Source organism: Uloborus diversus, chromosome 8 (assembly GCF_026930045.1).
Source record: "Uloborus diversus isolate 005 chromosome 8, Udiv.v.3.1, whole genome shotgun sequence".
In the NCBI taxonomy this organism is placed as follows: domain Eukaryota; kingdom Metazoa; phylum Arthropoda; class Arachnida; order Araneae; family Uloboridae; genus Uloborus; species Uloborus diversus.
Window position 1 is genome coordinate 150,039,939 of NC_072738.1, and position 23,607 is coordinate 150,063,545.

General features: G+C 30.9%; 1 protein-coding gene across 1 annotated transcript in view; it reads left to right on the forward strand.

Moving 5' to 3' along the window:
* LOC129227851 (ubiquitin-60S ribosomal protein L40) overlaps window positions 1–23,607 on the forward strand; it is a 145,227-nt gene that overhangs the window by 27,612 nt on the left and 94,008 nt on the right. The gene's annotated exons all lie outside the window — the stretch shown is intronic.

A 23,607-nucleotide genomic window follows, 5' to 3' on the forward strand; every position in this document is an offset into this window, starting at 1 on the left:
AGCATAATGCTAGTGCCTTAAAAATGAGGAATGACCAAAATGTTATTTTAATGTTTCCTGTAGTTAAAAAATACGCAAGTTGAAGCAAAATGTATTTCTTTTTAATCGAAATCTTTTTATATTTATCATTGTGAATAAAAATGAAAAACTTGGTCATTGTTTTTCTCAAAATTGTCATGTTAAATACTTTATTAAAAATTTCTTTTCTCTTTAAAAAAAAATTTGAAAAACAATAACATTAGTTTTCAAGGTTTTACACGTTTTTGGCAGCAGATATTTTTTCTTTGTTTCGCGTTACGTTTTGACACCCTAGTAAGTGCCTAGTAACACAACTAAATGCATTATTTTTGCACCCATAAAAATTTTACCTAACGTTATCATTAATTTATACAGGGCAAGACTTTTATTTTCGAACCGTTATTCCTAGATGTATACTTCCAATTGCAAAAATGTTCAAATTCAGATGCAGAGTTAAGATATGGAAAGTTTGAAGTGAAAATAATAATAAGACAAAAAATACAAAATTTAACTTTTTTGCGGTCCCCAGGTCCCCTAACTTATATTTAGGGAAGTAATCTCTATTGAAAAATAATTCCAACACAAAAAGTTTGCAAATTAATACTACCAATATTCACCGAGATATGAAACGCAGCGTTTTGTGATTTACACAACCTTTTACCGCCGTCAATAACACCTTTTGGAGGAAAATATAGCGGTTAACAAGTGTTTAAAATTATGTGTGCATATAGTAAGGTTTTTCAAATTGTTCAAGGTTTGTAGTGTATTTCCGCGTATCATGGCATAACATTTGCATTCACTTTTGAATAGCAGTGAAAAATATAAATCTTTTGTTTTTCTTTTTTGATGACTTGTCATTCTTCTGAAAGGGCGACAAGTTCCAATCTCATCTTCTGTATGGTCCCTTAAAACTTTGAATTCGAATATCTCCTTGAGTTTTGGTCACACAAATGTCAAGTTTTTTTTGTGTCAGTAACAGTTTTCAATGGAGATTATTTTCCTAAATATTAGTTGGGGGACATAGGGCCCATATAAAAAGTTAAATTTTGTATTTTTCGACTAATTTTTATTTTTGCTTCAAACTTTCAATACCTTAACTCTGAAAGAGGAGAAATTCTGCGATTGGAAAAAAATCAATATCCGTTATTTTCACAATGAAAACAGGCTCTCCTTCGCCCATTGGAAGTTATCTTATCAAAGCGGAACTGTTAATGGATAAAATCTTAACTGTCGCACATATTTTTACTGCGGTACAAAATACAAAAAACTTTTGAGTACTAGTGTGTCATTGAATTTTCAATTACGTACCTTTATTTAACTAAAATCATTTTTATCACCCCAGTTTTGTCACACTTACAAGAGAATCAATGTCAATGAATGAAAATGCGGAAAAAAAAGACAACTTTTGACTCAAGTTGTTATGCCTTTTTATTCTCATGCATCCTCAATTCTATGCAACAAACCTATCTCATGCTGGAAACATATTTAGAGGGATATTAATTTAAATCTTTCGAAAGATTTTTTCTTTTCTTGACTTAAAGATTTAACTCGGGGTGCTCTCGGATTCGCCTGCATCCGCAATTCACTGCAACAAGCTAAGCCGCAGCAAGCAAAAACAAATTTACAGGGATGGTATCGTATAAAAAGTTAAGTTTTGTATTTTTTGACTCATTTTTATTTTTGCTTCAAACTTTCAATACCTTAACTCTGCATCTGATTTTGAACATTTTTGCCATTGGAAGTATACATTTAGGACTTAAGTTTGCGAAAATAAAGGTTTTGCAAGTTAAAACGGAGCACCCTGTATGATGCACCTTTCATTTTTGAGGCAATAAAAAACACTGTCTTAATTTCCACAATGCATCTTTCAGTTTTGAGGCACACTATCTTAATTTCCATTATGCAGCTTTCACTTCTGAGGCACTAAAAGCAGACTATCTTAAATGTATCTTTCCTTTCTGAGGCGCTAAAAGCACACTATCTTGACTTCTGTAATTCTTCTTTCATTTCTGAGGCACTAAAAGCGCATTATCTTAATTTAAGCGCATTATCTTAATTTCTATAATACATCTTTTATTTCCAAGGCACTAAACTGCACTGTCTTTATTTCTATAGTTTCGCTTTCGTTTCTAAACTAATTTTACAAAATCCACTGTCTTTATTTCTATAGTTTCGCTTTCCTTTCTAAACTAATTTTACAAAATCCAGTCTTTATTTCTATAGTTTCACTTTCATTTCTAAACTAATTTTACAAAGCAAGAGGATTATTATTTTTCTTAACTGCTTTTGATGTTGCTGTCTCTTCCTTTCAAAAAAAAAAAAAAAAAAAATGCAATTTACGATTTATAAATGTTTGAGAAGTAGTTCATTTTTAACGTCATATACGTCCACAAAATGGGTCATACATTTATATTACCTGTAACTAATACCTATGCGAAATTTTTCAACTCAATTCATTTATTTCAATCAGGGAAATATATATATATATTTACAAATATGCATTTTACATATAAAATAAAAGAAAAAAAAAGAAATTACAAACGGAAATATATTTCTCCGTGTCCATTTGAAAACCTCTGACTAAGTAGGGGGGAGTCAAGGCTATACAATAGCGTGACTAGCTCTCACCACTCAGAAAAGAGCTTAATTTACAGTCAGTTTATAACAGAAGACAAAATTAACAAAAAATAAATGCATAATCATACAAAGAACACATAAACACAACACAAGTAATGCAATTAAGTACGTCTAATTTTATAACGGAACCGAGGTATACTATTACGAATATGCTACTTTATCCTAAATTGACTGCAGTAGAATTGAGTATAAATTTTTTTAGCCTATTCTTAAACAATTTAGAAGTATTCTTTAACAAATTTGCCAAAGAGAAATTGAAGGGTTTGCAGCAACAAAGAGTTTGTTGGGAAATCTCCTGGAGTTAACTCTGTTGCCTCAAGCGAATGAAGCAGCTAACTCATTCTAGCGAATTAACTTGAGAGCTATCAACTGGAGATAACTCCTTGTTAAACCAAACGACTAAAAATGAAGTTAACTCTTTGTTGCTGCAAGTTTTCCCAATCACGTTAGATCCTTTTTTCATCGCATGACATTTATGAAACACGGATTCTAGTTTCTGTATACCGCAATTAAAATTGTAAGATTTCCATAAAAAAATAATTCATATTTATTGGAAATAATGAACGCATCTTGTGTGTGTGTGTGTGAGATACGTCCATTACTGAGTGAAAAAATATTATTTAAATATTGTTTCTGAAAACGTTTAAAATTGAATCGCATTTCACAGAAGTTAAACTATATTCTTTCCCAAGCTTACACAATCAGGCACGTCCCGATGGGAAGTCACTGCGACCTCCCAAAAATGTCTTCATTCGTCAAATTTTAAAACATCATTACAATATTGAAATTTTTAAAAGCCTAAGTGTTATTTTTTGTTTGACGTACATTTGCATGTCCGCATTTATCATTTGGCAAAGTTTGGAGTTCCGTTCAGAAAACTGAAAATTTTTGCCCTCCCAAGAATCTATATTCAGGGCGCCTCAGCATGCAATAAAACAAGGATCTAACATATTTGGATCACTACGAGGTTTTTTGAGCAATAACTTACTAAAATAAATTATGGCCCATTTGTACCTGTTTCTCATTTTGACTTAGGATAAATACTGTTTAGTAACATTTATTTTTAAACTGAGTTACTAATTTGTATGTGTTTTGCATATGTATAAAGGTAAAATACATACTACAGAGGGTAAGTCTGAAAAAGAGTGCCAGACTTTAAGAAGTAATAGAGAATAAGTAGAGGATTCGGAATCATATAGCATTGTAGGATCAGTAGTGCATTTTTCATGCGATAGAGGGCGTTTAACGGCAGCCCAATAATACAAAGTTGTCTCTTCATGTAATGACATAGGGATGATGAAATCAATGTTATTGGAGCAAAATTTAAAAATCGTTGCATATACATGTTTTGCGATTGCAAGAATCTCTTTTGCTTTTTTATGCATAAAAAACCTTGAATATATGATGCTAAAAAGAAGCCACCAGTATAGTACAATGAAACCTGTGTAAGTTGACTACCTGCGGTGCAGAGCTTTAGTGGTTAATGTAGACAAGTGGTCGACCTATGGAGGTTGATATATATGATCCAGGACTACTTCTGTACCTGGCAATAGCGATCAGCTTACACAGGTGGTCAACTTACAAGGGCAGTCAACTTTAAAGGTTTTACTGTACATACTTTGTTTTATTACACTGAAAAGATTTGTTTCTCAACTGCTTGCAAGGGTAGTCAACTTTACAGGTTTTACTGTACTTTGTTTCATTACACTAAAAAGATTTGTTTCTCAACTTACAAGGGTAGCCAACTTTACGGATTTTACTGTACTTGGTTTTATCAGGCTGAAAAACATTGTTTTGCAACATTTGTAGCATACAAAAAGAATATGAATGTTTTTAAACGAGTTGATTTTATGTATTAGTACCCGAGAGAAAACTTTTGTATTTCCGGCCTCCCGTAGAACGCCATCTACCGCATGATGAAAGCATTTTTGCGCTGCAATGCGATGTGATTCCGAATCGTCTCACTAATTTTTTTCTTTCTTTCTTTCTTTCTTTTTTTTTTTTTCAGACTCGCCCTGTATAAGTTATTAATCAATAACCAATGCTACTGCGCAGTTTCGCTTCATTTTTATTATTTCTAATCACTGATTATTTTGCATATTGCGTAGGTGTTAGTTCTCTACTCCACAAAAAGTTTTTACTTTTTGACATTAAATTAGCAGACAATTTCACAACTGCCAGCTCTTCTCTTGCCTCCGACTAAATTATAAATTGAATGAATAACTTCATTCTTTCAGATTACAAGGGTAGCCAAAAGACAAACTATTTTTATACAAGATAAATTTTTCAATATCTTCAATGCAAACCCACATTTTGAAAATTTTAAATTTTCTTAAATCATTGAAATTATTTATAGGTTTTACCGCTTTTACCACATGCTGCCTTTCAGATGTCCGCGTACAAGAAAACTCGAAAAACAATTTCATTGAAAATCTATTGTTTTCCATTAGTTTATGAAAATCACTTTCTCTTACTTTGAAAGAATAGAAAATGCTTTTGTTAGAAAAAAAAATATACATATGTTTGTAACGGAGATTAAATGTTTTTCTTTTTGAATCATAAGTAAACTTTTCTGAGTTTTAACGCCATCTATGCAAAGTGGTTATTATTTTTAACTAAATTAACTAATTATTATAATTTGTTCTTTTTCAACCGTTTAATCAATAGGTTATCTGAAGATCTCGTTCATTTTTCACCTTAATATCTTAAGAAGTTTTATTATTAAAGTGTATTTCTAAAACGAAGCAATTTGTTGTGTGAAGTAGACTTTAAAATTGTTAAGGTAGTTTGCTCGGCTTCGTTCATTTCTTCTTCGAGTCATTACTTCATTTCTTGTTGAGTCAAACTTGTAATACATCTTTTGGTCGCCGGTGGTATTGTTTTTTCAGTGGTATTGCTAAATAACAATCAGCTTACTCTGTTTCAATCCGTTTTTGCTAATGCAGTGATCATTGTTCAACATTTTAATAAAATATTTGCTTTTTTAAATGAGTTTTTTATTATGTACTAGCTGTACCCATGGATGCAAGTTTGGAGATGTGTTCAAGACGGAAAATATTTTCAGCCCCCCCCCCCCCCCACGCATGTGTGCTTTAAAAAAATTATGTGTATAAATGTTGTAGTTTTTAACAATGCCAGTTTTGGAATCTGTGTTTGATTTGAATTTTAAGCCTTTAAATTGTAATATTCTAAAAACCTAAAAAACTGCAAATAACGGGGGGTCTGGAGGCTCTCCCCCAAAAGTTTTTTTAAATTGAAGTCCAAAAAACGCATTGGTTGGCCATTTTGGTAAAGTTAAAGGAAAGGAGGGGTTCAGGGAATATTACATCAACTATTTCAAACTGATAGTCCCAAAAATCACAAAATTGGACGACCTTCAAAAATATTAGAGAAAGGGGAGGGGGCGCTTTGGGCTCTCCCCAAAATATAAGCTTTCAAAACGAAATTGTACTCCATCTTTCATAACGTTTATACGCTTTTTGACTGCATTATTAAAGGGATGGAGTTCAAGAACCCTCCTTCAGCAATATTTCGAAATTGAAGTTCCAAAAACGCAATTTTAGACAATGTTGGATAATGTTAGGGGTAAAAGTGGTAGCAGCTCCCCGCCATTAATTTTTTGCCGATCGCAAAAAATTTTATTGCAGCAATAAAATCGCTCGGGACATAAGATTTTCACTTTTGCATCATAAATCAGTTCTGATCGGAAAGTCTACCCAAGGTAGCGCCAACAAACCAGAAAAGAAAGAAAGGTGGGGGAAGGGTATGGGCGACTAATGATAATGAACTGGCAACATCCCCCCCCCCCAACTGTTTTCATTTGAAAAAGTATTTTTTTATAAGATAGCAGGTGGTGAAATTAGCAATGAAAAAACCGCTTCACTGAAGTAGATATATTTTTTAAATGAGATACACTTTCCAATATTCATTGATTAAAAAAAAAAAAAAGAACTAGGGGAACTGAATCCTTACCCCAGGCAGGGTCCCCGTATCACATCCCTCTTAAGGCACTCAAATATAACCTACAGTAGCGTTTTAAATATTTCAGCATCAAAACATTTTCGGAAGAGAACTCCTGAACCCTTTTTTCTGAGTTCACCACAAATGTCCTAAATTTGAATTTTTAAGTCCTCCAGTTTCTTAATTTTTTTCTAGGAATAGTACCCCCTTTACCTATAAACATAACTTATGACCGGCTAAAAGTTTTAATACTTTAATTTCGGAAACTTTTTGAAAGAAGCTTCCTACACCCTTCCCCCTTAAGTCATCCAAAGATAGCCCAAAACAAAGCTCTTAAAGTTTCAGAAACAGAAATATTTCGGGCTGAGCGTCAGGAATACCCCTCCCCCTCCCTCTCATTGTGTTTACTAAAGGCAGTGTAAGCTTGTGTTTAAGATTAACTTTTTCTATTGAAAGAGCAACTCCCCTCCACACAAGTAGGGAGATAATGCCGGTTCACCGACAAGAGGGGGATCTGGGGATCAGATCCCCCTCCCAACTCCTCTCACTCCCCCTCTCACCTCCGGGTTGCGCCTGTGACCTCGCCTGGTTGCGCCTCTGACCTTCGCGTGACCTCCCCACCACCAGGGCCGCCGCGAGAACCCGTAGACGGTGACGAGGCTATTTTGGCGCGTTTTTGAATATTTTCGCGCCTTTTTGGACTTTGCCGTTTTTTCTTCTAACCTTATACGAAGGTTTTCGCATGACCACGTTTTCGCACGACCGCGTTTTCGCACGACAAAGTGCAAAAACGCGGTCGTGTGAAAACACGACCGTGTTTTTGCACTTTGTCGTTTTTTACTTTTAGGAATGGCAACACTTGTTGTCATGACAACTGAAGTTTTCGGGTGGCAACACTTGTTGCTATGTTTTTACTTTTCGATTTTTACTTTTAAAAACGTTCGTGGCGCCATCTATCGTGACTTTGAATATTTTTTTCCGCACTTAGAATATTTCCCTGAATTTAGTTTTTTTTATTTTTACAGAGTGTCTGGAACCGAACAACGAAACTTTGAGTTAGCAAAAACGTATGCTAACCACTATGCTATATTTCCCATTACTCTTTCAGTCTTAATGTGAATCTGTACCATGACAACGAATATTACAATGAAATTAATTTTAAAACCATCAATTAATTTACTCTTTAGTACTAATTATGGCACATCATTAACTACATTTCAGCTCATAATTGAAACTATCATCATTATTATTAGTTTTCATAATAACAAAGTTTTTCACTTATATAAAGATTTATTTAAATACAACCCATTCGAGATTTTAGATTTATTTCAATGCTTTGTGGACTTGAAATATATTTTAAACTTTGATTTTCTTTTTCATGCATTTCAAACTTTATCTTTTTTTTTTTTTTTTTTACAACATTGATTCTTTGCATGAATTTCAAAACTTGCAATCAATTTACTCTCAGCATTAATTAAAACTTATCATTAACAAATTTTCACGGAATTTTTTAAAATCATCTTAAATATGTCTTTTCTTTTTTTACTTTTATACAACAAAATATTTTTTCTAACTTGTTAAATTTTCTTAACTAATTTTTTTTCTTTGTCAAATTTACAAAATATTTTTTCTAACTTAGTAAAATTTCGAAGAAATAATTTCTTAACTATTTTTTTCTTACTCGTAATTTTTTTTTTACTTTCATACAACAAAATATTTTTTCTTACTTGTTAAATTTTCGAAGAAAAAATTAACTTAAATATTCTTTCATACATTTTGAACTTTAACGTTTTTTCCTGTCATTTAGCACTTTGATTATATGTTTTTCAATTATTTTCAGTCTTTAACTATTTTCTTACTTTTTAGTCTTTTACTAATTTCAAGCATTTCAGACTTAGATTATTTTTTCGTGATTTCGATTTTTTTAGTATATTTTAGAGTTTGATCATTTTCTCGCTTGTTTTTACTTTTTCGTTTTTTTCCCCCGATATTTTTTAACTTAGAAATTTTTCACAATTAGTGACAGGAATCGAACCTTCAAATTTTTCGAAACATTATCAGGTCTACAATTTTTCATCCAACTATTTTAATTTAAAAATTTGATCAATTTACTCTTAGTAGTAACTAACACTTATCATTAACAAATTTTCAAGGATTTAAAAAAAATAAAATTAATTTTCTCCAGTAAGCAAATTTCGCACTCAAGTTACATTTCATCACTACATATGCTTTTCAAGAGTTTCATTTAATTTATCACATTTTATTTAATCAACTCTAATAATTATTTTTTTCATTAGTATTTAACTTAGTCATTTCATCGCATAGTATTTTACTTTATTTTTTTATTATTTTTTTTTCGTACAACCACTATTGTTTGAATAAAACAAAAATTTTCACGAAGTAGATTCACTTTGTCTATTTCATTTTCCCGATAATATTTTACTTTAACAACTAATTTCTTTAACAAAATCGACATCATTTATTTTATAGTCTTTATCCTTTTCGAACAAAACATTCAAATGGTCATCTATACGTTAAATTAAGAAACTTAATCTAAAATTTGACAAAATTAAGTTATAACTAAATACTGAGTAAAATTAAGTACAAAAGACCTTTTTGGGGTGAAATCCCTCAAGTACCAGCTATCGCGATGTTATTCAAAAACAATGAATGAAATTGTAATAAGTGGATTGTTAATTATAACTCAATCTCACAAATTACAACAACACGCATGTTTTATTTGAAATCGCTGCATACGGCTGGCTCCCCATCGTCGATTTGCAGAAGGCATGCCGTGATATCGGCAAATCAACGCGGCTGCTGAAAAAAGCTACCCTCATCCTACAGCACTTCGGATCGTCCACATACACACCGATGCGAATTGAGGAAATGACTTTATCAGTATTTCTATTTACCCTTTACCGATAACAGATAACAAACCCCACGTGCGAGTATGATTCACCCCTTACCAAGCACGTCTTGTAAGTGATGTCACTGTTTCTGGCCAATTAAAATTAGTTCACGTTTCTCAAACGTCACGGCAAATCTCAATCATAGATCGTCAATAGCCTGATGCCAGGTTTTCCAAACAAAATTTTAGATTTTAATTCGTAGTTTCGAATTAATTTCTTTTTCATTTCAAACTTATAAAAAAAATTTCCAACTTGTAAGAATATTTTTTTCAAAACCAGATTTTTGATTCAAAACAGTATTTTTTCAAACTTGTAATATTTTTCTACTTAGAAAATGAAATCAAATATTTTTTTTTCTTCAATCATATAAAATGTTTTTAAGAAATAATTTCTCAAACTTGTAATATTTTTCTACTAATTAAAAAAAATCACCACTAATTAAAAAAATTTTAATCTTACAAAAATAAATTTTTCCGCAAAAATATTTTTTTCAAAACAAAAAAAAAAATAATATTTTTGTAACACATTTTTTTTTTCTTTTCAATCTTTTTTTTTTTTTTTTTTGCAAAACTATTTTTTTTTTTTTTCAAAAATTTTCAAACTTACAAAATAAAATTTTTTTCAACTGAATCTTCAGACGAAATGATTTAATTAAATTTAAAACTCAATAACACTTTACTCTTAGTATTAATAACCAATAGCATTTAACCATTTACTCTTTGCACTCTAAGTATTAATTAACAGACACGCATTACAAATAATAATAATAATGTTTAAGATACTTACAAATCATCTACTCAAGCTTTCAAATATCCATCTAGCATGTTATTGTTCATTCGTGTGAGGGAACTTGTAATTAAACTTTACTCATCAACCGAAATTATAAGCGAAAATATCACATTTTTAGCACTTAATATAATCATACAATTAACAAATTGGTTTTAACTTTGAATTTATTAAAAATAAAAACTATTACACACTTAGTAACATATCTATCGTTATTATTTCATGACGAATCACAAATAGGTAAGGGTCTTTTATTGATCATGTAACCAACTAAGTTAAGAAAGAGCGTTCTTATCTCATATGAGAATTTGAAGGTCTATATTAAAATTTTTCTCCAATATAAGTATATAGACACGTACGAGTTTGTGTATGTGAATATAACTATGTATTGTTTTCAAAACATTGACATGTTAAAGCTTTACGGTTCTAATTGTGACTTTCTACCTAGCATAAGTAGAAGTCCTTCGCATGTATTAATCTATTGAAATATCACAAAAATTATATTTTCATTCAGTCTTAATTACAAAACCATACAATAAGATGAAGACAACACCGATAGTATAAAGATTACTTACAAGAAAGTGCATATAAAAAATATATGTAAGAGTGATTTCAAAGTATAATCCATCAACCATATTCAACAACTCAATAAAAACGCAAGTCTCTTTTAAAATGATAAACACAATTTATTCACACACACAGTAAAAGACAATTAAATAAACTTACATCTTTAAGTAAAACTCTTCAAAACTTTCAAGCATATTTTTAACATCGATTGCATCAAATAAATCAGACACAAGACATTTTAAACATGGACTATCAACATTCAAAATAACGAAGTCACGAGCCAAGTTTTCCCAATTAACATTATAAAGAGCCTGTTCGAAAAAAGTTTCGAACTTTCGACCCCTTGTTAATGATTCACATTCATGCACTCTCGTGTAAAAAATGAATCCATTTTTACAATCCTCACATTCTTTTTTTGAAAGGTAGTTTATGTTGCGTATGAGCTCATCAAATAGACACTTACGTAGAGAATCAGCCAATTTACCAACTCCTTGTGATGTATATGTGCTGATTTTATCACATCGACAATCACAGGGATATTTTTTCTCAATTTCCGAAAGGATGTACTCTTTTAAAGTATAAGTCATAAGTTTGTCTTTGACACTACGTGAGATACAAGGGGACGCGTAACACAATTTGTCAATCTAGCTTTCCAAAAGTAGAACTCTATCAGGCATCAACTGGAACACTTCTCGTTTCAGTTTGAACAATCTTTGCACACTAACACAGATGTTACCATTCGCACTCGACTCTCCTTTTTTATAACAAAAGCGAAATCACGGTCTTCGATTAATTTTTGATTTATATTTTTACGTAGGCTTGAAATAAGTGATCTCCACACATCTGGTTCTAAGGAAATACCATCCATAGTTGGTCGAAGAATACCATCTTTCCCACACGTATATCTTCTAATATGCACGCGTGTACGTTTCCGAAAAGTATTCACCTAAAGTGAAAATACAATCACCCAAGTGTATCATATCATCAGGCTGTGGAGAAGCCTCAATGTTCATTTTCATGTTCGTTGCATACCATCTGTTCATCTTCAGGCTTCAAAGTTTCAGAATGATTTTCACCAGCGTTAGTCATTCTTAACTCTCATAGGATTAGGAGTCACAATACTAAAACAACTTCCTGTGAACTTAAAAAATAAATCAAACTAGGTTTTAACACTAGCTGGTGAAGAAAAATCCTAAGTACATAGAATAAAATTTCACGATCTCTTTCAAAGCTCAGAATCACCCTGAAAATGATTCTCCAAACATCCACTATAAACCAATGAATATTCACTTTAACCAATGAGAAGTGGTATTTTTCGACCAACTATGGATGGTATTTCCTTAGAACCAGATGTGTGGAGATCAGTTATTTCAAGCCTACGTAAAAATATAAATCAAAAATTAATCGAAGACCGTGATTTCGTTTTTGTTATAAAAAAGGAGAGTCGAGTGCGAATGGTAACATCTGTGTTAGTGTGCAAAGATTGTTCAAACTGAAACGAGAAGTGTTCCAGTTGATGCCTGATAGAGTTCTACTTTTGGAAAGCCAGATTGACAAATTGTGCTACGCGTCCCCTTGTATCTCACGTAGTGTCAAAGACAAACTTATGACTTATACTCTAAAAGAGTACATCCTTTCGGAAATTGAGAAAAAATATCCCTGTGATTGTCGATGTGATAAAATCAGCACATATACATCACAAGAAGTTCGTAAACTGGCTGATTCTCTACGTAAGTGACTATTTGATGAGCTCATATGCAACATAAACTACCTTTCTAAAAAGAATGTGTGGATTGTAAAAATGGATTCATTTTTTACATGAGAGTGCATGAATGTGAATCATTAACAAGGGGTCGAAAGTTCGACACTTTTTTCGAACAGGCTCTTTTTAATGTTAATTGGGAAAACTTGACTCGTGACTTCGTTACTTTGAATGTTGATAGTCCATGTTTAAAATGTCATGTGTCTGATTTATTTGATGCAATCGATGTTAAAAATATGCTTGAAAGTTTTGAAGAGTTTTACTTAAAGATGTAAGTTTATTTAATTGTCTTTTACTGTGTGTGTGAATAAATTGTGTTTATCATTTTAAAAGAGACTTGTGTTTTTATTGAGTTGTTGAATATGGTTGATGGATTATACTTTGAAATCACTCTTACATATATTTTTTACATGCACTTTCTTGTAAGTAATCTTTATACTATCGGTGTTGTCTTCATCTTATTGTATGGTTTTGTAATTAAGACTGAATGAAAATATAATTTTTGTGATATTTCTATAGTTTAATACATGCGAAGGACTTCAAATAATGCTAAGTGGAAAGTCAAAATTAGAACCGTAAAGCTTAAACATGACAATGGTTTGAAAACAATACACAGTTATATTCACATACACAAACTCGTACGTATCAATACACTTACATTAAAGAGAAATATTAAAGACTTATAAATTCTCATATGAGATAAGAACGCTCTTTCTTAACTTAGTTGGTCACATGATCGATAAAAGATCCTCACCTATTTGTGATTTGTCATGAAATAATATACATCGATAGATATGTTACTAAGTGTGTAATAGTTTTTATTTTTCTTAAATTCAAAGTTAAAACCAATTTGTTAATTGTAGGATTATATTAAGTGCTAAAAAATGCGATATTTTCGCTTATAATTTCGGTTGATGTGTAAAGTTTTATTACAAGTTCCCTCACACGAATGAACAATAACATGCTAGATGGATATTTGAAAGCTTGAGTGGATGATTTGTAAGTATCTTAAACATTATTATTTGTAATGCGTGTGTGTTAATTAATACTTAGAGTGCAAAGAGTAAATGGCTAAATGCTATTGGTTATTAATACTAAGAGTAAAGTGTTATTGAGTTTTAAATTTAATTAAATCATTTCGTTTGAAGATTCAGTTGAAAAAAATTTTATTTTGTAAGTTTGAAAATTTTTGAAAAAAAAAAATAGTTTTGCAAAAAAAAAAAAAGATTGAAAAGAAAAAAAAATAATATGTTACAAAAATATTACTATTATTATTATTTTTTTTTTGTTTTGAAAAAAATATTTTTGCGGAAAAATTTATTTTTGTAAGATTAAAAATTTTTTAATTAGTGGTGATTTTTTTTAATTAGTAGAAAAATATTACAAGTTTGAGAAATTATTTCTTAAAAACATTTTATATGATTGAAGAAAAAAAAATATTTGATTTCATTTTCTAAGTAGAAAAATATTACAAGTTTGAAAAAATACTGTTTTGAATCAAAAATCTGGTTTTAAAAAAAATATTCTTACAAGTTGGAAATTTTTTTTATAAGTTTGAAATGAAAAAGAAATTAATTCGAAACTACGAATTAAAATCTAAAATTTTGTTTGGAAAACCTGTCATCAGGCTATTGACGATCTATGATTGAGATTTGCCGTGACGTTTGAGAAACGTGAACTAATTTTAATTGGCCAGAAACAGTGACATCACTTACAAGACGTGCTTGCTAAGGGGTGAATCATACTCGCACGTGGGGTTTGTTATCTGTTATCGGTAAAGGGTAAATAGAAATACTGATAAAGTCATTTCCTCAATTCGCATCGGTGTGTATGTGGACGATCCGAAGTGCTGTAGGATGAGGGTAGCTTTTTTCAACAGCCGCGTTGATTTGCCGATATCACGGCATGCCTTCTGCAAATCGACGATGGGGAGCCAGCCGTATGCAGCGATTTCAAATAAAACATGCGTGTTGTTGTAATTTGTGAGATTGAGTTATAATTAACAATCCACTTATTACAATTTCATTCATTGTTTTTGAATAACATCGCGATAGCTGGTACTTGAGGGATTTCACCCCAAAAAGGTTAGTCTTTTGTACTTAATTTTACTCAGTATTTAGTTATAACTTAATTTTGTCAAATTTTAGATTAAGTTTCTTAATTTAACGTATAGATGACCATTTGAATGTTTTGTTCGAAAAGGATAAAGACTATAAAATAAATGATGTCGATTTTGTTAAAGAAATTAGTTGTTAAAGTAAAATATTATCGGGAAAATGAAATAGACAAAGTGAATCTACTTCGTGAAAATTTTTGTTTTATTCTAACAAGAGTGGTTGCATGAAAAAAAAAATAATAAAAAAATAAAGTAAAATACTATGCGATGAAATGACTAAGTTAAATACTAATGAAAAAAATAATTATTAGAGTTGATTAAATAAAATGTGATAAATTAAATGAAACTCTTGAAAAACATATAAAGTGATGAAATGTAACTTGAGTGCGAAATTTGCTTACTGGAAAAAAATAAATAAGTTGATTTTTTAAAATTCCTGAAAATTTGTTAATGATAAGTGTTAATTACTACAAAGAGTAAATTGATTGCAAGTTTTTAAATTAAATTAGTGGGATGAAAATTGTAGACCTGATAATGTTTCGAAAAATTTGAGGGTTCGATTCCTGTCACTAATTGTGAAAATTTCTAAGTTTAAAAATATCGGGGAAAGAAAAAAAAACGATAAAGTAAAAACAAGCAAGAAAATGACTAAGTTAAATACTAAGCGATAAAATGACTAAGTTAAATTAATCAAAAAATAATTAAATAAAATGTGAGAAATTCAATAAAACTCTTGAAAAGCATATGTAGTGATAAAATGTAACTTGAGCGCGAAATTTGCTTACATGAAAAAATTATTTAAGATGATTTTTAAAATCCATGAAAATTTCTTAATGATAAGTGTTTATTAATGCTAAGAGTAAATTGATTGTAAATTTTGAAATTAATTTCAGTAGAAGTTATTTTTCGGTGCGTCTATTTTTTAAATTTGTAGGATTGTATACATGAAGTTTTGATACTCTACTTATATTTTAACATTTCTTGGGTTCTTCATTGATGTTTAACATTTTTATGTGATGTGTTTTATTTTACAGTAGGTAAAAATAATTAAATAAAACTGAAATTTATAAATTGTAATGAAAATTCTGTTAATGAAATTAGTTGGTTGAAAAGTAATATTTTGGAAAAGCTGTAATGAATGATAAATAGTAAAACGCAGTAAGTAAAATAGTAAAGTATGGTAAAGTAAAATAAAATATTATTGGAAAAATGAAATAGTCAAAGTGAATCTACTTCGTGAAAATTTTGTTTTATTCTAACAAGAGTGCTTGTATGAAAAAAAAAATAATAAAGTAAAATACTATGCGATGAAATGACTAAGTTAAATACTAATCAAAAAATAATTATTAGAGTTGATTAAATAAAATGTGCTAAATTAAATGAAACTCTTGAAAAGCATATGTAGTGATGAAATGTAACTTGAGTGGGAAATTTGCTTACTGGAAAAAATTAATTTGATTTTTTTTAAATCCGTGAAAATTTGTTAATGATAAGTTTAGTTACTACTAAGAGTAAATTGATCAAGTTTTTAAATTAAAATAGTTGGATGAAAATTGTAGACCTGATAATGTTTCGAAAAATTTGAAGGTTCGATTCCTGTCACTAATTGTGAAAATTTTCTAAGTTTAAAAATATCGGGGAAAAAAAACGAAAAAGTAAAAACAAGCGAGAAAATGATCAAACTCTAAAATATACTAAAAAAATCGAAATCACGAAAAAATAATCTAAGTCTGAAATGCTTGAAATTAGTGAATGACTAAAAAGTAAGAAAATAGTTAAAGACTGAAAATAATTGAAAAAAGCTAAAATAGTGAAAAAAAATAATCAAAGTGCTAAATGACGGTAAAAAACGTTAAAGTTCAAAATGTATGAAAGAATATTTAAGTTAATTATTTCTTGGAAAATTTAACAAGTAAGAAAAAATATTTTGTTGTTTGAAAGTAAAAAAAAAAATTACGAGTAAGAAAAAGATAGTTAAGAAAATTATTTCTTCGAAATTTTAACAAGTTAGAAAAAATATTTTGTTGTATGAAAGTAAAAAAAAAAGAAAAAAATTATTTCATTTTTATTCCTAATAAAAAAAAAATAAAAAAAAATACGAGTAAGAAAAAAATAGTTAAGAAAATTATTTCTTCGAAATTTTAACAAGTTAGAAAAAATATTTTGTACATTTGACAAAGAAAAAAAATTAGTTAAGAAAATTTAACAAGTTAGAAAAAATATTTTGTTGTATAAAAGTAAAAAAAGAAAAAACATATTTAAGATGATTTTAAAAAATTCCGTGAAAATTTGTTAATGATAAGTGTTAATTAATGCTAAGAGTAAATTGATTGCAAGTTTTGAAATTCATGCAAAGAATCAATGTTTTTAAAAAAAAAAAAAAAGATAAAGTTTGAAATGCATGAAAAAGAAAATCAAAGTTTAAAATATATTTCAAGTCCGCAAAGCATTGAAATAAATCTAAAACCTCGAATGGGTTGTATTTAAATAAATCTTTACTTAAGTGAAAAACTTTGTTATTATAAAAACTAATAATAATGATGACAGTTTCAATTATGAGCTGAAATTTAGTCAATGATGTGCCATAATTATTACAAAAGAGTAAATTAATTGATGGTTTTAAAATTAATTTCATTGTAATATTCGTTGTCATTCACATTAAGACTGAAAGAGTAATGGGAAATATAGCATAGTGGTTAGCATACGTTTTCGCTAACTCAGAGTTTGGGTGTTCGGTTCCCGACACTCTGTAAAAATAAAAATAATTAAATTCAGGGAAATATTCTAAGTGCGGAAAAAAATATTCAAAGTCACGATAGATGGCGCCACGAACGTTCCTAAAAGTAAAAATCGAAAAGTAAAAACATAGCAACAAGTGTTGCCACCCGAAAACTTCAGTTGTCATGACAACAAGTGTTGCCATTCCCTAAAAGTAAAAAACTACGAAGTGCAAAAACGCGGTCGTGTAAAAACGCGGTCGTGTGAAAACGCGGCCGTACGAAAACGTGGTCATGCGAAAACCTTCGTATAAGGTTAGAAGAAGAAACGACAAAGTCCAAAAAGGCGCGAAAATATTCAAAAACGCGCCAAAATAACCTCGTCACCGTCTACGGGTTCTCGCGGCGGCCCTGGTGGTGGGGAGGTCAGAGGCGCAACCAGGCGAGGTCACAGGCGCAACCCGGAGGTGAGAGGGGGAGTGAGAGGAGTTGGGAGGGGGATATGATCCCCAGATCCCCCTCTTGTCGGTGAACCGGCATTATCTCCCTACTCACACATCGCCAAAGACAACTCAAAGGTTTAAGAATACAATTTCGAAAATGTTTTGAGAAAGCCCCTGAATTCCCTAACTCACTCAAAAATGGCCAACATAGCATTTCAATACTTCAGCATGGGAAAACTTTCGGGGGAGAGAGTAGCCCCCCCCCCTCCTAGCTTGTCCATGATATAAAAGTTTTAAGACCTCAGTATCTTGGGTTAATTTGCGGTATCTTTGCAAGAACAGTGTTTTTTCGCAAACTTGTGCTGCCGTTATTTTTCTCATTTCCTTTCTCTCTCCCCCCGCCCCCCCCCACCCCCATATTTCCATTCTAGCAAGTGTTAGATTGAATGACATTGGAATTTAGTGATTCCACAAGTCTTGTTAAAAATGCAGGAAACGATTGCTCATTGATGGTTCAAACCAACTTGAGATTTCCCTCCAATTCTTTCTAAAACTCCCATTCCATTAAAATATTCAAAATCCCTGATAGTTCCCGCCTTACCTGGTATGTGGACGCCCTTTGCTGTGGCGTAAATATTTCATCTCGTCAGGAATCACTCTCAATCAGTGAATCAGATTAAACTCTAAGACATTTTAAGAGCGCACATAATTTTCACTTTTGCGTGTAAAGTTTGCAAAAAAAAAAAAAAAAAAACGCAAATGAAAAAAAAACTGAAATGATGAACGAAACTAGCAAGGAAAATTGTTAACTTTTCAATTAGAGACGATTATTTGAAAAATTCAGCAAAATAACGAGCAACTCTGCAGTCTGCAATGCAGTGAGTTGGAAATACAAAGCTATACCTAGAAAAAGTCAAACAGCGCAAGTCTAAAAGCCACTCCTCTAAAAGCATGTTGCAAACAAAACAAGTCCATGGCAGAAAATCAAGAAAATGTCAATGTAAATTCGTGGTTATGGAACGGTCCAGTAATATTAAAACATATTTTTCAAACACTGAATTTTTTTTTTTTTAAGTAAAAACTGAAAGTCATTGAATTTCTTTCTGTTCCGATCTCCAAATTTTGTCTAAGACGGAAATCCGTCCTGAGACGGAAGGTCTTGCACCCATGGCTGTACCCGACGCGCGTTGCTACGCCAACAAAAAAATACATCATTATACTGATTTTCATGACAATCGGTTGAACGGGGCTGAAGTTGCTACTCTGCAGTGCCACCTGGTGGCGAGTGGCTTCAATGAGCATATTATGCACCTTCTTCCGTGGAAAAATACATATATATAGCAATTTTCATAATAATCGGTCCAGGTATCAAGTGAAGCCGTGACTACACTGTCAAAACTACGGGTGCCTTTGACTAACTATTTGGCTCCCTGGGGTGAAAACACCGGGCCTCAGGGTGCAGTAGAGGCTAGGAAGTGTGATCAAGGTGAATGACGCTAATAAATGTGAAAACGGACCTCCTAAATGAATGGGTGAAACGCTGGCGCATGCGCTCTCCGCTCTGACATCATTCAACCACAATCAATGGCGGACGCAAGAATAACTACGCACATGCACTTTCCCATTGAATGAAGTACGAAATTGGATTAAAACTTATAAGTTTCTGCGATTTACTCTTCAAAGTTTCGCGTAAGTACATGCATTTGATCATAGTGTAGCTTTTAAGGCTTTCGAACATATTTAAAATTGTTTCAAAGGTACGTTGATTCTTCAGTTAGCCGTTATATACATTTGCTATTCCTATCATGCATAAATTTTACCTAAAAATAGCTATCAGCACCTTATAAGTAACATTTAATTATCAAAACGCTTAAATTAGATGATATTTGAAAAGTTATTTCAACTATTAATTTTGACTATGTGGTTTTACTTGCTTGTATTATCAACAATCTTGTGGATTTTTAACTAAGAGATTCATTGTTAGCAATGTGATGCACTCAGCAAGTGAACGGAAACTCTAATTACGATGATGCAAATAGCAAAAACATAAAAGCACGAAAAAAAAAGGAAAGCGGATTGAGAAAAAGAAATTTCTTCTCCGTCTCGATTTTTTTTTTTTTTTATTATCTCGTGTCTAAGTTAACTAGCTTTCCTCGGCGTTATTGCTTAAAGTGAATGACTGAACTTTTTTCGTCACTCTAGTAGTCAGAATGAATAACTCGTTAGAATTTGTTTTGGCTTTTAATTTATCGAAAGACTTTTGTTCTTTTATATTCTTTACGGATATTCAAATGTCGAATCATATATACGTACGTACTAATATGGTGCTCTTTGATTAAAATTTCGAACGTGATGAAAGGTTTTATTTTTCCATGATTGCAACATAATTGAATATTTATTGTTCGTGTAAATGATTTACAAATAGTACCTACGTTCTTCATTTTCGGTACGATCGTGCTGCAGTAAATGTCAATAACATATTGAAATTACTGAGCAATCCAAGTGGATGTACGAAAATTAGTGCACGGCAGACAAATTTAAGTCATGAACACTTCTAAACTATGTTCGAAAGTTGAAATGTGATCAAATGCCTTAAAGTACAAGTTTTAATCATTTTCAGAACTATTCGATGTGGAAAATGTACCAAGACTTAGCTTTTTATAACTCAAAACAATAAATAATAATGTATACAATTGTTTACGGAAATGCACACAAAACCAAGGGGGGGGGGGGGGCGTGCTCAGCAACAGAAAACAGAGGGTGCCAATGTTCTGCCATAGGGTTCCGTTTTTCACCGCGGTGCACGCTGGGTGAAGGGTGCTGGTTTTTCGCCCGTGTTAAGGGTGCAATTTCGGCACCGTAAAGAGTGCCGCTGGTGAACAAGCTTTTCACCCTCGAAAAGTGCCAAATGCAACCTGTAGTTTTAACAGTGTATACTCAAATTTTGTACTCACGCAGTTTGCAAGATCAATCAATTGCTAAAAATATCAAATAGAAAAAGTTTTAAATCCCCCCGTTGCATGAAAAGCCATAAAACAATAAAGAAAGAATTTATTTGTTCAAACTCAAGAAAAATGGCAACAGATAACTTCTTATCAATGAGATCTTTCACGCGAATTAATTTCTGCAGCCGATAATTTTATTCGTATTTATCCAATGGATTGTGACTTAAATTGGAATAAAAAAGGAACTATCGATCGGATTTTTTTCGAACTGGTCTATAAACATTCCCAGTACCAAAAATAACAAACGGTGAAAGTTTCAGCCAAATCTGCCGGGTAGTTTTTGAGTTCATGGATGACATACAGACAAACATTCATTTATATATATATATAGATTTCGGATTGATGTACGGGAATATGGGCTAAGTTGAAAAAGTGAAATATTGACTCTGCTTTTAGCGCCCGCTATCTAGTAATATTTTAACTACGATGTAGCTCATGTAGTCTATTCCAGTCAAGAAAAAAAATACCACCGAAGATTAAAGCATATGATAATGCTGGCAATTTTCAAAAATTGATACTCACATTGTAAGATTTTTTTGTAAGTCAAAAAATATTTTTGAAATTAAAAAATGATAAAGTTCTTGAAATTAACAGTTAAACTATTAGTTGAGACCTTCTAATATTCGGTGCAGTATTTATTTAGTTAACATTAAGCTCATTTGTATTTTAAATACTTTCTACAATTAGTAAAGTACGTACGGGGCAAAGTGAAAGAGATTATTTCGTTTACTCACTCAATCATTTATTAAATTTCTTACGTATTCATTTATTAATTAACTCATTTACATTCCTTAATTTAATAATTCACTTATTTTCTTATTCATTCACTCTTTTGCTCAGTCATTTTTAGTCATTAATTAGTAAATTTATTTTATTATTCGTTTATTGTTTCATTCTTTTTTCATTCATTCATTCAACCATTTATTTACTGCATTTTTTGAACAAAAATATTTTTGTAAACGAATAGAAAATATTTTATTGTAAAAAATTTTATTTTTCACTTTGCTCTATGGAAAAAAAGTAAAAATATTTCTTTTTTTGCAGACGCAAATTTACTGTCAAAAATAAAAAATACTCTTTCATTGCAAGTTTTAGTATAAAGGACAATGTTTTTTTCTTTATATACTGTAATAAAATTTCCGATTTATTCACTTTGAAAAATCTCAGTCATCATTACTATTTCCCTTTGCTCCACATTCCTCTACGAAGAATGGTCCAAAAGAATAATTAAGAAAATGCGTTCTCAATTCACATTTTCGGTAATAAATATATTTTAAATTTCAAATAGTCACACCTTAAATAAATTTCAAAACGTAAATCTTTAAAAAGAATTTAAAAAATGTTTTTAGTTCTACAGACTATTTCTATAAGCATGGTTTGTACTAAAAAGTATGAAATAAAATAAGTATATGATTTCTTGATTGCAAGTCTCAAAACTGAAGTTGATCTTAATATCTTTTTGTTTATGTTAATTCTAAAGCTGCCAATAAAATTTAAATTAAAAATTCAGAAGAGAAAAAATATAGACCGTATAGTAAAAGCTATTTACTCGCAGCTGTATACCGCCTATTTCTTCTTTTTATTGGCTGTTTTAGAATAAACATAAAGATATTAAGATCAATTACAGTATTTGAGTGTTGCAATCAAGAAATCATATACTTATTTTAGTTCATACTTTTTAGTGCGAATCAAACTAAAAACATTTTTTATATTTTATGTGAGATATGGATTCTGTTTGCTAAAATTCTGTTGCCACGTTTCTAGAACCCTAGAACATTAATAAGAATGAAAATGCCCGTTCATTTTTGAAGGCTAAACGGTCAAGCACCCCTGCTTCTAACGATCTGCTTGTTGACTGCGTTGCTAAGACAACTAATTAGCGAGAAACCTTTTAATGTCAAGGCTGTTCCTACAGATTTTTTTTCCTTTTCTTTTGTATTGCATTTGTAAAAAAAAAAAAAAAAAAAGATCATCACATCACTTCTATTTCTGTACAAATTGTTTCTTTAAAATACATTTTTAAAAGTTTCTCTTGTGAAAAAGTAGCTGTGAGTGTGTTTGACATTTTCACTTTCGTAGTTGCTGGTTATTTCGCTTTGGATCACGCAAAAATGTTACGGATCATAATGGGGTCGTTTCCAAAATTTTAAAAGTATTTTTTTCTGAAAGAGCATGTTGAAAAACATAGGATCTGACCATTTTTTAAATAATTTAATTAAGTTTAATATTTAAAAAAAATGCTTAAATAGGTGCGGTTTTATTTTTCACACTTCTGTCGTGTGACATCACAAATGATGAAATGCCATTCAATGTTGCCATTCACAGAACAAAATATTTAATTCGCATCTTTACTCAAGTGCATTGGCAACGATATGGTTGGTAGCAAGCGTAGAGCGCAATTTTAATTAGCTGCTTGATTATCATAACGTGGAAACGTAGTAGAAAGATGAGGCAAAGTGCATCATTTGTGACGTCATGAAGACCATGCCTTGTTTTCAAAATCGGACATTTTAAAAAAATAATTTAAAAAAACTGTTGGGAAAATGAAAGTATTTTCTGGGCCCATGTTATTTTTTTTGCTCATTCTATCCATTTCAATAACTAAAAGTAGTACTTTTCACTGAAGGAAACCACCATTTCATATCCCTTGAACAAAAAGTTTCACTTCAAAGAGGAAGCAGAAA